General features: G+C 44.8%; 1 protein-coding gene and 1 non-coding gene across 2 annotated transcripts in view; both read right to left on the reverse strand.

Moving 5' to 3' along the window:
• Positions 1–18782, reverse strand: part of LOC124616620 — a 175493-nt gene that overhangs the window by 38555 nt on the left and 118156 nt on the right. The window lies entirely within an intron of this gene.
• On the reverse strand, positions 11417–11491 carry Trnaa-ggc. The gene has a single exon. It is a non-coding gene; the product is annotated as a tRNA-Ala (tRNA).

Below are 18782 nucleotides of genomic sequence, written 5' to 3' on the forward strand. Positions count from 1 at the left end.
CTAGGAAGTTCTGGTCTTACGTTAAATCAGTAAGTGGCTCGAAACAGCATATCCAGACACTCCGGGATGATGATGGCATTGAAACAGAGGATGACACGCGTAAAGCTGAAATACTAAACACCTTTTTCCAAAGCTGTTTCACAGAGGAAGACCGCACTGCAGTTCCTTCTCTAAATCCTCGCACAAACTAAAAAATGGCTGACATCGAAATAAGTGTCCAAGGAATAGAAAAGCAACTGGAATCACTCAATAGAGGAAAGTCCACTGGACCTGACGGGATACCAATTCGATTCTACACAGAGTACGCGAAAGAACTCGCCCCCCTTCTAACAGCCGTGTACCGCAAGTCTCTAGAGGAACGGAGGGTTCCAAATGATTGGAAAAGAGCACAGATAGTCCCAGTCTTCAAGAAGGGTCGTCGAGCAGATGCGCAAAACTATTGACCTATATCTCTGACGTCGATCTCTTGTAGAATTTTAGAACATGTTTTTTGCTCGCGTATCATGTCATTTCTGGAAACCCAGAATCTACTATGTAGGAATCAACATGGATTCCGGAAACAGCGATCGTGTGAGACCCAACTCGCTTTATTTGTTCATGAGACCCAGAAAATATTAGATACAGGCTCCCAGGTAGATGCTATTTTTCTTGACTTCCGGAAGGCGTTCGATACAGTTCCGCACTATCGCCTGATAAACAAAGTAAGAGCCTACGGAATATCAGACCAGCTGTGTGGCTGGATTGAAGAGTTTTTAGCAAACAGAACACAGCATGTTGTTATCAATGGAGAGACGTCTACAGACGTTAAAGTAACCTCTGGCGTGCCACAGGGGAGTGTTATGGGACCATTGCTTTTCACAATATATATAAATGACCTAGTAGATAGTGTCGGAAGTTCCATGCGGCTTTTCGCGGATGATGCTGTAGTATACAGAGAAGTTGCAGCATTAGAAAATTGTAGCGAAATGCAGGAAGATCTGCAGCGGATAGGCACTTGGTGCAGGGAGTGGCAACTGACCCTTAACATAGACAAATGTAATGTATTGCGAACACATAGAAAGAAGGATCCTTTATTGTATGATTATATGATAGCGGAACAAACACTGGTAGCAGTTACTTCTGTAAAATATCTGGGAGTATGCGTGCGGAACGATTTGAAGTGGAATGATCATATAAAATTAATTGTTGGTAAGGCGGGTACCAGGTTGAGATTCATTGGGAGAGTGCTTAGAAAATGTAGTCCATCAACAAAGGAGGTGGCTTACAAAACACTCGTTCGACCTATACTTGAGTATTGCTCATCAGTGTGGGATCCGTATCAGATCGGGTTGACGGAGGAGATAGAGAAGATCCAAAGAAGAGCTGCGCGTTTCGTCACAGGGTTATTTGGTAACCGTGATAGCGTTACGGAGATGTTTAATAAACTCAAGTGGCAGACTCTGCAAGAGAGGCGCTCTGCATCGCGGTGTAGCTTGCTCGCCAGGTTTCGAGAGGGTGCGTTTCTGGATGAGGTACCGAATATATTGCTTCCCCCTACTTATACCTCCCGAGGAGATCATGAATGTAAAATTAGAGAGATTAGAGCGCGCACGGAGGCTTTCAGACAGTCGTTCTTCCCGCGGACCATACGCGACTGGAACAGGAAAGGGAGGTAATGACAGTGGCACGTAAAGTGCCCTCCGCCACACACCGTTGGGTGGCTTGCGGAGTATCAATGTAGATGTAGATGTAGATGTAGCATGGGGGAAAGAAATACAGTAGAAGAATGGGTAGCTTTGAGGGACGAAGTAGCGAAGGCAGCAGAGGATCAAGTAGGTAAAAAGACGAGGGCTAGTAGAAATCCTTGGGTAACAGAAGAAATATTGAATTTAATTGATGAAAGGAGAAAATACAAAAACGCAGTAAATGAAGCAGGCAATAAGGAATACAAACGTCTCAAAAATGAGATCGACAGGAAGTGCAAAATGGCTAAGCAGGGATGGCTAGAGGACAAATGTAAGGATGTAGAGGCCTATCTCGCTGGGGTAAGATAGATACTGCCTACAGGAAAATTAAAGAGACCTTTGGAGATAAGAGAACGACTTGTATGAATATCAAGAGCTCAGATGGAATCCCAGTTCTAAGCAAAGAAGGGAAAGCAGAAAGGTGGAAGGAGTATATAGAGGGTCTATACAAGGGCGATGTACTTGAGGACAGTATTATGGAAATGGAAAGAGGATGTAGATGAAGATGAAATGGGAGATATGATACCGCGTGAAGAGTTTGACAGAGCACTGAAAGACCTGAGTCGAAACAAGGCCCCGGGAGTAGACAACATTCCATTGGAACTACTGACGGCCTTGGGAGAGCCAGTCCTGACAAAACTCTACCATCTGGTGAGCAAGATGTATGAAACAGGCGAAATACCCTCAGACTTCAAGAAGAATATAATAATTCCAATCCCAAAGAAAGCAGGTGTTGACAGATGTGAAAATTACCGAACTATCAGTTTAATAAGTCACAGCTGCAAAATACTAACACGAATTCTTTACAGACGATTGGAAAAACTAGTAGAAGCCAACCTCGGGGAAGATCAGTTTGGATACCGTAGAAACACTGGAACACGTGAGGCAATACTGACCTTACGACTTATCTTAGAAGAAAGATTAAGGAAAGGCAAACCTACGTTTCTAGCATTTGTAGACTTAGAGAAAGCTTTTGACAATGTTGACTGGAATACTCTCTTTCAAATTCTAAAGGTGGCAGGGGTAAAATACAGGGAGCGAAAGGCTATTTACAATTTGTACAGAAACCAGATGGCAGTTATAAGAGTCGAGGGACATGAAAGGGAAGCAGTGGTTGGGAAGGGAGTAAGACAGGGTTGTAGCCTCTCCCCGATGTTGTTCAATCTGTATATTGAGCAAGCAGTAAAGGAAACAAAAGAAAAATTCGGAGTAGGTATTAAAATTCATGGAGAAGAAATAAAAACTTTGAGGTTCGCCGATGACATTGTAATTCTGTCAGAGACAGCAGAGGACTTGGAAGAGCAGTTGAATGGAATGGACAGTGTCTTGAAAGGAGGATATAAGATGAACATCAACAGAAGCAAAACAAGGATAATGGAATGTAGTGTAATTAAGTCAAGTGATGCTGAGGGAATTAGATTGGGAAATGAGGCACTTAAAGTAGTAAAGGAGTTTTGCTATTCGGGGAGCAAAATAGCTGATGATGGTCGAAGTAGAGAGGATATAAAATGTAGGCTGGCAATGGCAAGGAAAGCGTTTCTGAAGAAGAGAAATTTGTTAACATCCAGTATTGATTTAAGTGTCAGGAAGTCATTTCTGAAAGTATTTGTATGGAGTGTAGCCATGTATGGAAGTGAAACATGGACGATAACTAGTTTGGACAAGAAGAGAATAGAAGCTTTCGAAATGTGGTGCTACAGAAGAATGCTGAAGATTACGAGGTGTGGCTAGAAAAAAACCGGACTAGTACTGGTGAAACAATAAAACGAATGCAATAAGGCTGAAAGTCGCGTGGCCTGCCACGTGACTGTCGCTCCGCCTACTGCTCGAGTTTCATCTGCCTCCTGCACTCAGTCTGCCCGTGGCGTCTGTTTTAAGTAGTTGACGTTTTGTCTGTGCGTCGGAAAATGTTGAGTGTACAGAAAGAACAGCGTGTTAACATCAAATTTTGTTTCAAACTAGGAAAATCTGCAAGTGAAACGTTTGTAATGTTACAACAAGTGTACGGCGATGATTGTTTATCGCGAACACAAGTGTTTGAGTGGTTTAAACGATTTAAAGATGGCCGCGAAGACACCAGTGATGACACTCGCACTGGCAGACCATTGTCAGCAAAAACTGATGCAAACATTGAAAAAATCGGTAAACTTGTTCGACAAGACAACAAGTCAACTCCTGTTAACTCAGACACTGCTCTGATTGTTAAACGGCGATCTTGTCGAACAAGTTTACCGATTTTTTCAGTAACTAATCAAGAGTTACTGAATTGCCGGCCGGAGTGGCCGAGCGGTTCTAGGCGCTACAGTCTGGAACCGCGTGACCACTACGGTCGCAGGTTCGAATCCTGCCTCGGGCATGGATGTGTGTGATGTCCTTAGGTTAGTTAGGTTTAAGTGGTTCTTAGTTCTAGGGGACTGATGATCACAGATGTTTAGTCCCATAGTGCTCAGAGCCATTTGAACCATTTTTTTTTCTGCACAAGGTGAGTAAACAAGGCGTGAACTTCAAAAAAGGCGTGTTCAGCTTTTAGGCTATCTACACCGAAGCGCCAAAGAGACTGGTATAGGCATACCTATTCAAATACAGAGATGTGTAAACAGGCAGAATGCGGCGTTGCGGTCGGTAACGCCTGTATAAGACAAGTGTCTGGCGCAGTTGTTAGAACGGTTACTGCTACTACAATGGCATGTTATCAAGATGTGAGTTTGAACGTGGTGTTATAATCGGCGCAGGAGCGATGGGACACAGCACCTCCGAGGTATCGATGAAGTGGGAATTTTCCCGTACGACCATTTCACGAGTGTACGGTGAATATCAAAAATCCGGTAAAACATCAAATCTCCAACATCTCTGCGGCCTGAAGAAGATCCCGCGAGAACGGGACCAACGACGACTGAAGAGAATCGCTCAACGTGGCAGAAGTGCAACCCTTCCGCAAACTGCTGAAGATTTCAATGCTGGGCCATCAAGAAGTGTCAGCGTGCGAACCATTCAACGAAACATCATCGATACTGACTTTCGGAGCCGAAGGCCCACTCACGTACGCTTGATGGCTACACGACACAAAGCTTACGCCTCGCCTCGGGCCGTCAACACCGACATTGGACTGTTAATGACTGAAAACATGTTGCCTGGTCGGACGAGTCTCGTTTCAAATTGTATCGAGCGGATCGACGTTTACGGGTATGGAGATAACCTCATGAGTCCATGAACGCTGCATGTCAGCAGGGGACTGCTCAGGCTGGTAGAGGCCCTTTAATGGTGACAGGCGATTGCAGTTGGAGTGATATGGGACCCTTCATACGTCTAGATACGAATTTGATAGGTGAAAAGTACGTAAGCATCCTGTTTGATCACCAGCATCCATTCATGTCGATTGTGCATTCCTACGGACTTGGCCGATTCCAGCAGGACAATGCGACACCCGACACGTCCACAATTGCTGCAGAGTGGCTCCAGGAACACTCTTCTGCGTTTAACAACTGCGGCTGGCCACCAAACTCCTCAGACATGAACATTATTGAGCATATCTAGGATGCCTTGAAACGCGCTGTGCGGATGAGATCTCCATCCCCTCGAACTCTTACGGATTTATTGTCAGCCCTGCATGCTTCATTGAGTCAGCTCCTTCCAGCACTAGTCCAGACATTAGCCGCGGCACTTCTGCGTGCTCGCGGGAGGCCCTACACGATAATAGGCAGGTGTAGCAGTTTCTTGGCTCTTCAGTGCCTAATACTTTGCTTGATTACTGTTTGACATGTGACTATGCTAAGGGACTTTTTGCATTATGTTCATGTCTTCCATTGACCGGCATAATTAACGTTGCACTAAATGTGTTTCGAGAGCTACATTTTTTGGGTTGTTTGGATAAACGGTAGATGTATTTGAGAAACCACTCTAAACCACCCTCAAATTGACTGGTAGAACGGACTTTTAACAGATCAGAACTGAACCCTGCCAGTCCTCGTCTCTCCAATTCGACACATCATGCAGCCGTCCTCTGCAATGTTAAATCTGCGGACAGCTATTGTTATAAACTCCTAAGAATTTTGTTATGAATAAAACATATATACCCTTAGATTGCAGAAGGGGCGAATGCTCCCACTTTACCCCCCCCCCCCCCCCCCACCCTCGCCCTCATGTCCTCATCACCCCCCCCCCCCCTCCTCCCATTTCCACGGCGACGTTTATGCAAACGATGCACTTTACATTTTGTTAATAATAGCAACAACCCAGTAGGACTAAAAGGGGACACTGAACGTACGAGGGTAATCCCAAAAGTAAGGTCTCCTATTTTTTTATAAGTACAAATCTCTGTGTGGCAGTTGGTCACACAGTTATGAAGAGTACTTCACGCGCTGTGTATAAACATGCGCACGCCGCGCTCAGGCGTTCAGCCTTGGATTGGCAGCCGTTGAGAATGGAGCTCCCGTTGGATGTTACCGCCAAGTGCAAAATGCGCGCAGTTATTCGATTTTTGAACGCAAAGGGCACTGCGCCGATTGAAATCCATCGCCAATTGACGGAAGTGTATGGTGGGTCGTGCATCGACGTTGAAATGTTCGTAAGTGGTGTAGAGAGTTTGCAGCTGGTCGGACCGAAATTCATGACGAACAAAGGAGCGGGAGACCATCAATTTCTGAGGAGACTGTTGAAGGTTGAGCAAAGCATGCGTGAAGATCGGCGGATCACCCTGGATGATCTCTGCACGTTGGTTCCGGAGGTTCCCCGAAGCACCGCTCACAGAATTTTAACGGAAACATTGAACTACCGGAAGGTGTGCGCAAGATGGGTGCCACGCAAGCTGACTGAGGACCACATGCGGCAACGAGTTGATGCTTCCCGCGCATTTCTTCACCGCCTTGCAGCCAAACAGGGCAACTTTCTGGACTCAATTGTCATGAGTGACGAAACCTGGACATACCACTTTACACCTGAGACCAAGCAACAATCACGCCAGTGGCGGCATCCTTCTTCGCCAAAGCCGCGGAAATTCAAACACTGTCTCCCGGTAAAGTCATGACAACCGTTTTTTGGGATCGGATAGGGGTATTGTTGGTCGACTTTATGCCCACTGGGACCATAATTAACGCTGACAGGTACTGTGAGACACTGAAAAAACTCAAACGGGCGATTCAGAACCGGGGAAGAGGAATGTTGAGCAAGGGCGTACATATTCTCCATGACAACGCTCGCCCACACATCGCTCGGCAAACCATTGCTCTCCTGCTACAGTTTCAGTGGAACATAATCACCCACCCACTCTAGTCCTGACTTGGCGCCCAGTGATTATCACCTGTTCCCTAGGTTAAAAGAACATTTGGCCGGAAAGCGATTCAGCTCCGACGACGAGGTGAAAGAAGAGGTTCATAACTGTCTGAACAGCATGGCGGCGAGCTGGTATGACATGGGCATACAAAAACTGCCACAGCATCTACAAAAATGCATCGACAGAAATGGTGATTATGTCGAAAAATAGCTAAATGTTCAACCTGTAAACCGATGTAAATCGTTGTAGAAATAAACAGGTCTATGTACCCAGAATGAGATTTTCACGCTGCAGCGGAGTGTGCGCTGATATGAAACTTCCTGGCAGATTAAAACTTATAAAAAAATAGGAGACCTTACTTTTGGGATTACCCTCGTATATAAAGGAGGGCACGTTTCTCACGTGATATCCTGCGAACCATGGATGAAGAGCAACAGACAGATTCCATGTTTCCGGAAAGCCTTTGACACGCTGCAGACTATTAACGAAGGTACGGACATACGGGACAGGTTCCCAGATACGTGTGTAGCTCGAAGGCTTCTTAAGTAATAAACGCCGGTACGTTGTCCTCGACGGCGAGTGTTCATCAGAGACTAGGGCGTCGTAAGAACTGCCCAATGACCTCTATTACTCTCTATGTACATACTTGTAAATGATCTGACGTATAGGTTGAGCAGCAGCCTTCGGCTGTTTGCTGAAACTACTGTGGGTGTACGGGGAAGTGCCGTTGAGTGAGTGTAGGAGTGTACAAAGTGACTTAGATAAAATTTCTAGTTGGTGTGATGAAAGGCAGTTGGCTGCAAATGTACAAAAAAGTATCCCGTAATGTCGAGTATAGAGCATTATCAGTGAGCTGCTTGACACATCCACGTCGATTAGCGTTGCAAAGCGGTATGAAGCAGAAACAGCACGTAAAGACGGTAATAGGGGAGGCGAATAGTCGGCTCCGGTTTGTTGGCAAAGTTTTAGGGAAGCGTGTTTCATCTGCATTGAGAACACGAGTTCGATCCATTCTAATTACTGCTCGAGTGTTTGTTGATTCTCATCCCCCCCGTTCACCCTCCCCCTACAAGTTGGATTAAAGGAAGACATCGAAGCAATTCAGAAGTGGGATGCTAGTGGGAATCCGGGGAAGGAAGACCTTTTCGCGAAAGACTATTGCGAAAATTTAGAAGCTGACTGCACAACGGTTTTATTATCGGCAACGTACATTTCGTGTGAGGATCACGGAGTTAAGATAATGATAACTTAGGGTCCGTGGGGAGGCGTATAGACAGTCGTTGTGAATGGTGTTGTGACTTGGCAAGACAGCCAAGTCACTATGCGAGGAAGCCGAAAGGCACGCGCTTAAGCTCACGCAGGCTGGCGCGAGGTCTGGAACAGTTAAGGGAATTAATAGTAGCAAATAAAGCACGTAGTTGATGTAATACTTAACTTTAATCCATAATTGGTGTACATCTCCCTTGACAGTACATGCTTCACAAGATAAATATCAAATGCTATGGCGCCTTGCTAGGTCGTAGCAAATGACGTAGCTGAAGGCTATGCTAACTATCGTCTCGGCAAATGAGAGCGTAGTTGTAAGTGTAGCATCGCTAGCAAAGTCGTCTGTGCAACTGGGGCGAGTGCTAGTAAGTCTCTCTAGACCTGCCGTGTGGCGGCGCTCGGTCTGCAATCACTGACAGTGGCGACACGCGGGTCCGACGTATACTAACGGACCGCGGCCGATTTAAAGGCTACCACCTAGCAAGTGTGGTGTCTGGTGGTGACACCACAAATGGAGCAGGAACGGAAGTAACTAGTAGCTGCATAACTGTACAAGGTACCCTCCACCACGCACCATACATTGGCTTGCGGAGTATGTGTGTAGTTGTAGATGTAGAATGGTCACAGGTTTTGTCTGACTCACGGGACAGCGTCACTGAATCGTTGAAAAATCTGAATCCGCAGATTCGTGAATATACACTCAAATTATTCCGCGAAAGCCTACTTACAAAATTTCAAGAACGCTGTTAAGTGAAGAATCTAGAGACATTTTCCGGCCTCCTACGTATTTGATGTAGCAGAGGTGTTGCACAACTGGCAGCTGTGGACACTTCTGCCACGTCTGCTCGCACTATCGCCACAACCTATGGCTCCCCCCTGCTAGAGCGGTCTGGACCAGAACTTTCTGCAGGCATGCAGGTGATGGATTTATACGACTGGTCATCAAACTTTTTACTCGACAGGCTATGCTGACACTGTGGGGAGGCGCCTCGGGCCACATTTTTACTGATTTTGTTATTAATTGGTAACCTACATAAATTAGTATCTCGTGGGCCTCCAATAGCAAGGTCGCGATATGTTGGCTCAAAGTGCAGATCATTAACAGCCGGCAACATTCGAAAGAATTCGTGTTAACGGTTTTATTTCAAACTTCTGTCACCCTCAGCTATCCCAAAGCTGTGGCGCTATAATTGCCTGACGAAGTGTTGTTGCGTTGTCTGTATGATTAATCAATATATATTATACTCTAAAGAGCCAAAGAAACTGGTACACCTGTCTAATATCGTGTAGAGCCCCCGCGAGCGCTCAGAAGTGTCGCAACACGACGTGGCTTGGACTCGACTGACATCTGAAGTAGTGCTGGAGGGAACTGACACCATGAATCCTGCAGGGCTGTCCATAAATCTGTAAGAGTACGAGGGGGTGGAGATCTCTTCTGAACAGCACGTTGCAAGGCGTCCCAGATATCCTCAACAGTGTTCTTGTCTGGGGAGTGTGGTGTCCAGCCGAAGTGTTTAAACTCAGAAGAGTGTTCCTGGAGCCACTCTGTAGCAATTCTGGACGTGTGGGGTGTTGCGTTTTCCTGCTGGAATTGCCCAAGTCCGTCGGAATGCACAATGGACAGGAATGGATGCAGGTAATCAAATAGGATACTTACGTGCGCGTCATCTGTCAGAGTCGTATCTAGACGTGTCAGGGGTCCCATGTCACTCCAACTGCACACGTCCCACACCATTACAGAGCCTCCACCAGCTTGAACAGTCCTCTGCTGGTTCATTCATGAATTCATGAGATTGTCTCCATACCCGCACACGTCCATCCGCTCGATAGAGTTTGAAACGAGACTCGCCCGACCAGGACCAGTCATCAACAGCCCAATGTCGGTGTTGACAGGCCCAGGCGAGGCGTAAAACTTTTGTGTCCTGCAGTCATTAAAGATACACGAGTGGGCCTTCGGCTCCGAAAGCCCATATCGATGATGTTTCGTTGAATGGTTCGCACGCTGACACTTATTGATGGCCCAGCTCTGAAAGCTGCAGCAACTTGTGGAAGGGTTGCACTTCAGTCACTATGAACGATTCTCTTCAGTCATCGTTGGTCCCGTTCTTGCAGGACCTTTTCCGGCCACAACGATGTCGGATATGTGACGATTTATCCTATTCCTGCTATTCACAGTACACTCATGAAACGGTCGTACGGGAAAATTCCCACTACATCACTACCTCGGAGATGCTGTGTCCTATCGCTTGTGCGCCGATTATAACAACACATTCAAACTCACTTAAATCTTGATAACCTGACATTGTAGTAGCAGTAACCTATCCAACACCTGCGCGGTTGCCGACCACAGCGCCTTATTCTGCCTGTTTATCTATCTCTGTATTTGAATACGCGTGCCTATGCCGGTTTCTTTGGCGCGTCAGTGTAAAAGTAAGTGTACAATGAGCATGTCGCCAAAACTCAGAAACGAGTTCTGGTAAGATCAAGGGAGTTATATGGTTTCTTTGCCCTCTATGCGACATCCATGAAGGTTTCCGTTTTTACCTGAAGGGCGTGCTTTTGAAGATATGAGGACTGGGGAGTTTCGCCCACTAGAAATTTCTAGAACATCACAAAACATTCCAGAATATGCGAGAGTATTCGAGAGCATTTCATGTTTCAGAATATTTCCACGATGATCCGGGATGTTCTGGAATGTTCGGGAATTGGAATATTCGGGAAGATTCCAGAATGTTCTGGAATGTGCCAGATCATTGTGGAACATTCCAGAACACCCTCGAAGTTGTAGAATGTTCTGAAACATCGTGGACCATTTGAAGCCTTTTTTGGATGTTCTGAAATTCGTCACTTGTGGGTTCGAATGTCAGTTTCTCATCAGTGGCGGGGGGAGAAACCGAAAAACTAGTGCAGTAAGTGACTAAAGACAAACAGTAAAGTGGAACAAGAATGATCGTCAAACAGCTATCGAATAACATCATCGAAGCCAAACTTATGATGGAAGACACACACTATTTATCCCCAGAATACCGCTGATCTCTTCTGAATCGCCATTCCAATTTAAAATACTGCAATTTCCAATCAAATATCTTACAGAATGAGATTTTCACTCTGCAGCGGAGTGTGCGCTGATACGAAACTTCCTGGCAGATTAAAACTTTGTCCCAGACCGAGATTCGAACTCGGGGCCTTTGCCTTGCCAGGGCAAGTGCTCTACCAATTGAGCTACCCAAGCACGACTCACGGCCTGTCCTCACAGCTGTACTTGTGCCAGTATCTCGTCTCATTCTGGAAACATCCCCCACGCTGTGGATAAGCCAAGTCTCCGCAATATCCTTTCTTTCAGGAGTGCTAGTTCTGCAAGGTTCGCAGGAGAGCTTCTGTAAAGTTTGGAGCGCAGGAGACGAGATTCTGACAGAAGTAGAGCTGTGAGGACGGGGTGTGAGTCGTGCTTGGGTAGCTCAGATGGTGCCGGCCAGAGTGGCCGAGCGGTTCTAGGCGCTACAGTCTGGAACCGCGCGACCGCTACGGTCGCAGGTTCGAATCCTGCATCGGACATGGATGTTTGTGATGTCCTTCGGTTAGTTAGATTTAAGCCGGCACGGTAGCTCAGCGTGCTCGGTCGGAGGGTTAGCTACCTTCTGTAATAAAAAACTGAGTGAACGGATCAACAAAGAACCTGAACGGCTGTCATCGGACGTCCGCCACGAACAGATTCATCGACCAGTATAGACCGCCGGCACGGTAGCTCAGCGTGTTCGGTCAGAGAGCGGGTTGGCCTCTGTAATAAAAAAAACTGAGTGAAACGATCAACAAACGAACTTGACCGGATTTCATGTGACGTTCGCAACGAACAAACCCAACGAACAACAAGTAACAAAATGGAGGAAAAAAAGAAAAAAAAAGATGGTAGAGCACTTGCCCGCGAAAGGAAAAGGTCCCGAGTTCGAGGGTGCGGCACACAGTTTTAATCTGCCAGGAAGTTTCAAATATCTTACAGTTTTACAATTAATAAAGCGCAATGGCAAACTTTAAAATATTGCCTCATCAATCTCAAAGACTCCTGCTTCTTTCATGGTAACCATATGTAGCTTGCTCTCAGTAGGAAATTCGGAAAATTGTTACATGTACACCCAGGATAACAAAATGAAAAATGTTGTTTGTAAACAAGAATTGTAAATAGTAAGAATACGTTTCAATAAATTTTTTTACCTCGTATTCTTTAATAGGTATTGTAAGTAGTTTTTAGTTAGATGAATAAAGACCAATAAAAATGAATTGTTTTCAGTAGTTTTTCTTCCTCTTATACTTTAAAGTTTATCGTTTTATTCCAACTACCACACAATCTCATATCAACTCAATGAGCGAAGTCGGGCATCCCAGCTAACTGATTAATACGGCAATTGTAATTATATTTAAATGCATTATGCAATATGAGACACGATCACAAATGTTTACTAAATATTTTGAATGTAATTCTTCTACTCGTGTTGCATTACAACAGTCGTAATGAACGTTTCTTTCTACAAACAGGCGTAAGTTACCGCGTTTGAAGATGACTGTCTCTGTTATGTGCATTCACGCACCCATGTTACTTCTGTGTCAAAATTTATATCATAGCAAGCTTACCCCGTGTGTTGTCAGTACTGGAAGACTAACAATAAAATATTCTCCCTCTCACATCCCCTAACCCCCACGGCCTAGAGCATATGGTGGCCGGTACGTACGGCACTGGACGGCGTCACTAGGACCAGATGCACCCTAGGTGGTCTCGTCAACTACTGCTGCTGAGTCCTCCACTGCTGTCATCTCTAGCTCCACAGTTTCCTCAACCGCCACCGCTCTCGACTTCACTACCAATTCCATTGCCACATCTGCTTACTCACAACTGCAGCTATTCCCAAGATGCACACTGCAATATTTCTGGCTTTGGAGCCATCATATTCAGGTACAAGGAGCTCTTCTTACAGCAGTTAAGAAGGCAGCAGTGGCAAGATGACGTAATGTAGTGTGAGTTGCCGATGGCAGATGGTTTGGTATCTTGAGAAAGACCGCCTACATTGCGCTCCTTCTCTGCGATCGTTTGCTGCGTTCGGAAGTTGCACGCCAAAATGATAATCTTCTGTTCTTAATACTAGATAAAGTAAACAGCGTATTCACATGCATTTCAAATTAAAGCACCTCTCGATAGCGTGCTACCATTCACTTACTTCACAAGTGTTAATAACCAGCAGAACAACAAACAACTGCTAAACGAAAAAGCAGAGGAAGTGTAAATAGGCTGTTTAGGTTTTTATGTTGGTAACGCCACGTAGCGCTCTGTATGAAAATCACTGACTGTGCTGTGTGCAGTCTGTGGCTGGTGGGCATTCTTGCAATATTCTCTATTGTAGTGTTGGGCAGTTGGATGTGAACAACGCGTAGCGTTGCGCAGTTGGAGGTGAGCCGCCAGCAGTGGTGGATGTGGAGAGAGATGCCAGAGTTTTGAGCAGACGATCTGGACGTGTGTCCGTCAGAAAAAGGAAATTTGTTTAATTGGATGTCACAAAATATATATATATATATATATATATATATATATATATATATATATATATATATAGTTGGAGGTGAGCCGCCAGCAGTGGTGGATGTGGAGAGAGAGATGCCAGAGTTTTGAGCGGACGAACTGGACGTGTGTCCGTCAGAAAAAGGAAATTTGTTTAATTCGATGTCACAATATTTTATCTATATATAAAATGACTTTTGAACGCTGTTAAGGTAAATACATTGTTTGTTCTCTATCAAAATCTTTCTTTTGCTAACTATACCTATCAGTATTTAGTGCCTTCAATAGTTAGAATCTTTTATTTAGCTGGCAGTATTCGCGCTCGCTGTATTGCAGTAGTTCGAGTAACGAAGATTTTTGTGAGGTAAGTGATTCATGAAAGGCATATGTTATTGTTAGTCAGGGCCATTCTTTTGTAGGGATTATTGAAAGTCAGATTGCGTTGTGCTAAAAATTTATTTTGTATCAGTTTAGTGGTGATCAGAATAAATAAACAGAGAAATGTTTGAGTACGTTCAGTTCTGATCAGGTGTTTGAAAATCAAATAACGTAAGAGGTTTACCAGCACAGTAATTCATAATTTTCCAAAGGGGACGTTTCAGAAGCACTTCAGAGATCTCCAGATCGCGCCTAAACTGGATGGCGGGCGAAGTGGCTCAAAATGGCTCTGAGCACTATGGGACTCAACATCTGTGGTCATCAGTCCCCTAGAACTTAGAACTACTTAAACCTAACTAACCTAAGGACATCACACACATCCATGCCCGAGGCAGGATACGAACCTGCGACCGTAGCGGTCACGCGGTTCCAGACTGACGCGCCTAGAACCGCACGGCCACACCGGCCGGCAGGCGAAGCTGTTCGGCTGTAAAATCAGAGCCGGTTCGGCAGCGCCGGCGGACAGACATGTTGTTTGCCGCGGTCGGTGTCAGTTAAGATTTTATTGGTTATCTGTAGTTTGCAAATGTCGTAGCTGGTTTGGCCGTCTCAGAGGACACACACACATTGTCTGCCGCTGCCGGCATCAGGTTAAGACTTTATTACCAATCTATGATTATTTGGACATGCAGTTGGGAATAGTGTGATTGTAATTACGGAAAGACGCAGTTCATTGTTTTGTTGAAGAATGGAAATTATTTGTGATTCTAAAGTGGAGAGCGTGTAGTTTCTGCTGTTCTGCCAATAAAAAACGAGTGGCATCCCACATAAACAAATTAATCGGAAATTTCATTATTCACATAATATCAATCCCTCGCTAAGAGTTTCTTACAGCCTCAAGATAACGGACTCACAACCTACATGCTGCTTTCTGCGTAGGGGGGCAACAACTGTAGAAGACTGCGGGTTGGTGAACATTTATTAAAACCTATGCATTCCACTCAAGGCGGTGGAAGCAAATAGGCACCTAAAGTGTACTGCAGTCTTAGTACAAATGAGGTCGGTGACACGTCATCTGTGGTAACACAGAGGACGTATGAAGGGAAGAAATTTTCGAGGGCAAGGGTTTGTAATACGCACGTACATATATCTCACACTCTCTCTCCCTCTCTCTTTTTCAATTTGCCGTAACATCATCACCAATACTACCCCCGTCACTGTTCTCAGCACCACGAATGGACATTCTGTCTCCGCCACGCCACACCCATATAGGCTGACAGCTTTCTTGTGGGGTATGCTCAAAATGTTCACTACATTTAGATCACTGCTACTGGGACCGTCAGGCGGTTTATCCGTCTTTACCTGGGAAAAGACGGGCACACTTGTTACGTAGAAGAGAACGCGGCGATGAACACTCCAAACATTGTCTATGCTTGGGCTCCTGTAGAGCACACATGCCAGAGCTCATTGTCTTCGTTATGGGCGTACCGTGAACAGGAGCTCTGAAAGTGATCCAATCTTCAAGGTTATTTTACATCCAAACACTACGTTTCCAGAAAGGGTCCCTTATTAAAACTTTATCTCCTAAGCGCCCTCTACAGCCCCAGAAATCTGTAATAGCAACTGTGAAACGCCCTATAGATGAAGAGACTGGCACAGAACACACTGGCATGGAGAGCTGTATCAGATTAGTGTTCGAAACAAAATGAGTGTTACGCCGTGTTGGAAACAAATTTCATTTTTGTGTCATTGTAAGAATTGAAGTCTCTGTAGATGAGGTACAGATTTATGAGTAAACTGTTGCAAATTGTATCAATCGTTGGTTGACTTTCTTTAATTTTTCCCGAATCCACCGATATCAGTTTTCTCAACTAAAACTTTCGATACCGTTTGGTGTAATTTCGTGCGTATCTCAGTTTTCGCTGGGGAGCTCGTTGTATACACATGATTTTCAGTCATCAGCATTCCTTTGTCTTAACCGAAACTTACTTGAACATTTTGTATACTATAAGAAGGCATAACTATGGTAACTCCGAAAACGTTATTAATGCAGGGATTATTACATTCAGTTAAAACAATTGATTAAAATAATAATTATAAATATTAATATATTTAATAAATGTTAATATACCTTATAATTATCAAAAAATATTAATGCAAATTATCTTCTACAATAACGCATGAATTACTACTTTTTAATGTACCTAAAAATTATTATCAGAGTTTACATTTGAATATCGATGTAACATCTTTGAAGGCTATCTTTGTATCATTATTGTCTTTGGTAGTATGTTGGCGCCAAGTACGGTAGAGAGAGTTGTTCTGAGTTGTGGTTAAGTTACGGACGGTGTGTTGAACTTGTAAACAGTGATTGCTGTTGATGAAACTATTTCATGATTGTAGCAAGACCATAGGAGAAGAGTTGAGAACTTTATACATGTGACAGCAAAAACTGTAATAAAAGTGTGAAGTTCTAAGAAAAGTATTTCAGTCATTTCGTAGCAAACCTGGACATCTTTTTTGGACTATCTGAATGGAATTTAGCTGCCCCTGTACAATGACGCCGAAACAAGATAAGATGAAATAATATTTTTCTAATACGTTTGTTTGCGTGGCCATCTTCCGCAGCAGCTGTTAACATGTCACTGTAAGTAATCCGCCTTGAGTTGACTGCAATCTAATTAAAAAGAACTACCCCAGACGCGTTTCGCTTTTATTTACAAAGCACCTTCCGTGGTTATTCTGTAACTTGGGTACATACGTAGGTACATTATTTGACTGTTATAGGTTAAAAAGAGCGTTTTCTTTATAAAGTTGGTCTGCAAGGTACTTACGGTGTTTCTTTCCATAATCTGCTCCTTCCCCTCTTGCTAGCAGTGGTTGGTGTCGACAGTGTTCATTTCACATCTGCACTTGGCAGTTTTTGGCATTCTGCAGTATTTCCTGCAGTGCACTACTTACAATTGACTTTCTTAACTGTTTCTCGTTTTGCACTGCCACAGTGTTTATACCTATTTGTTTTCGATCACGTTGTGAGTGTTGCCAACCTACGAAACGATTTTGTGTGTGTGTGTGTGTGTATGTGTGTGTGTGTGTGTGTGTGTGTGTGTGAGAGAGAGAGAGAGAGAGAGAGAGAGAGAGAGAGAGAGGGAAAGTTAGTAAATTGTCTTGTATGTAGGTAGAGACGTGAGAGGAGTGAGATTGTTTCATTCTTTTTTTCTGCTCACTACCATCGCTACAGTTTGATATTCAAGTCATTACAATAAATGTGGTGTGCACTTAATACGTAATGCAGATAATCCGTCTTCGCAAGTCGTTAGGCTACTAATTATTGCTCGACAGTGCTGGTGGTGCTTTAGAAGGTGCAGGCGGAGTAGACGCGACTCACCCCGTGTCCTGGCGGCCTGCAGTCTTGAGCGCTGACGCCCGCGATTATCAGCAGCAGCTGCAGTGGCGGCAGAAGGCACAGCGGGCGCATCCTGCGTCGCTGCTGGAAGGGCCCCGTTTGACGGGAACTGTGCTGCCACTGGACCAGTCCTGCTGACAGCCACCGAACTCAGCAGGCTCTCTCTCTCTCTCTCTCTCTCTCTCTCTCTCTCTCTCTCTCTCTCTCTTTCTGTCCCACGGCGAGGACGCGGCGAACGGGCCTGCCAGCACAGTGGGCGTTACAGATTAGTGCCAAGCACCTAGCTGACTCATCTCTCATCTGCTCTACGCGCTGAGGGAATCTGGGACGCTCAACAGCCTCCGAGGGTCACAAAGCATGCCTCGTGAACTGCCGAAGGACGATCATGTTTTGTTACGTATCGTTTCTTTTATATCCTGCTTGCGGGACTGTACCAACTGAACATATACATGGTGTACCAGGAGGAATGGTCGATATTCAGGTATATGAAAGGAACGATCATTTGAAACAAAACACTTCATATGGACATATGACCTATTCTGAATTGTTCCAGAGATAGAACACATTATTATTTACTTTCTGTATCATTCAGTACATTGTCGAGTTTGCATATGTGCATATGTACAACAGTCAATATACGTTACGATATGCGTTTTATAAAGTACCAATTGAAAAAATACTTATCTTTTACCCTCTCACCTCTAAGAAATGATCGTACACGTCACATTACAGCTCTTGTACTGTTTATAATAATTGTTCGAATAACCAAGCGAGGTGGCGCAGTGGTTAGCACACTGGACTCACATTCGGAAGGACGACGGTTCAAACTCGCGTTCCGCCATCCTGATTTAGGTTTCCTGTGATTTCCCTAAATCGCTTCAGGTAAATGCCGGAATGGTTGCTGTGAAAGGACTTCCTTCCACATCCTTCCCTAATTTGATGGGACCGATGACCCCGCTGTTTGGTCCCCTCCTCCTCCCCCCCCCCCCCCACCCCGAATCAACCAACCAACCTTGATGTCCCTGAAATGCACGCTAATGTTGGGATATCCCACTTCAACTTCAGTGCAATTGTGCACTCTTGGGAGAAGATGTTGCATTGATTGTCTGAGTACCTGTACAAGTTTCCTGATGAGCAGCAGCGTAATGATGCGACCAAACGTTTCGTTTGTACACCTTAGTCATCATCCAACCC

The sequence above is a fragment of the Schistocerca americana genome, chromosome 5 (genome assembly GCF_021461395.2).
Source record: "Schistocerca americana isolate TAMUIC-IGC-003095 chromosome 5, iqSchAmer2.1, whole genome shotgun sequence".
Taxonomy (NCBI): Eukaryota; Metazoa; Arthropoda; class Insecta; order Orthoptera; family Acrididae; genus Schistocerca; species Schistocerca americana.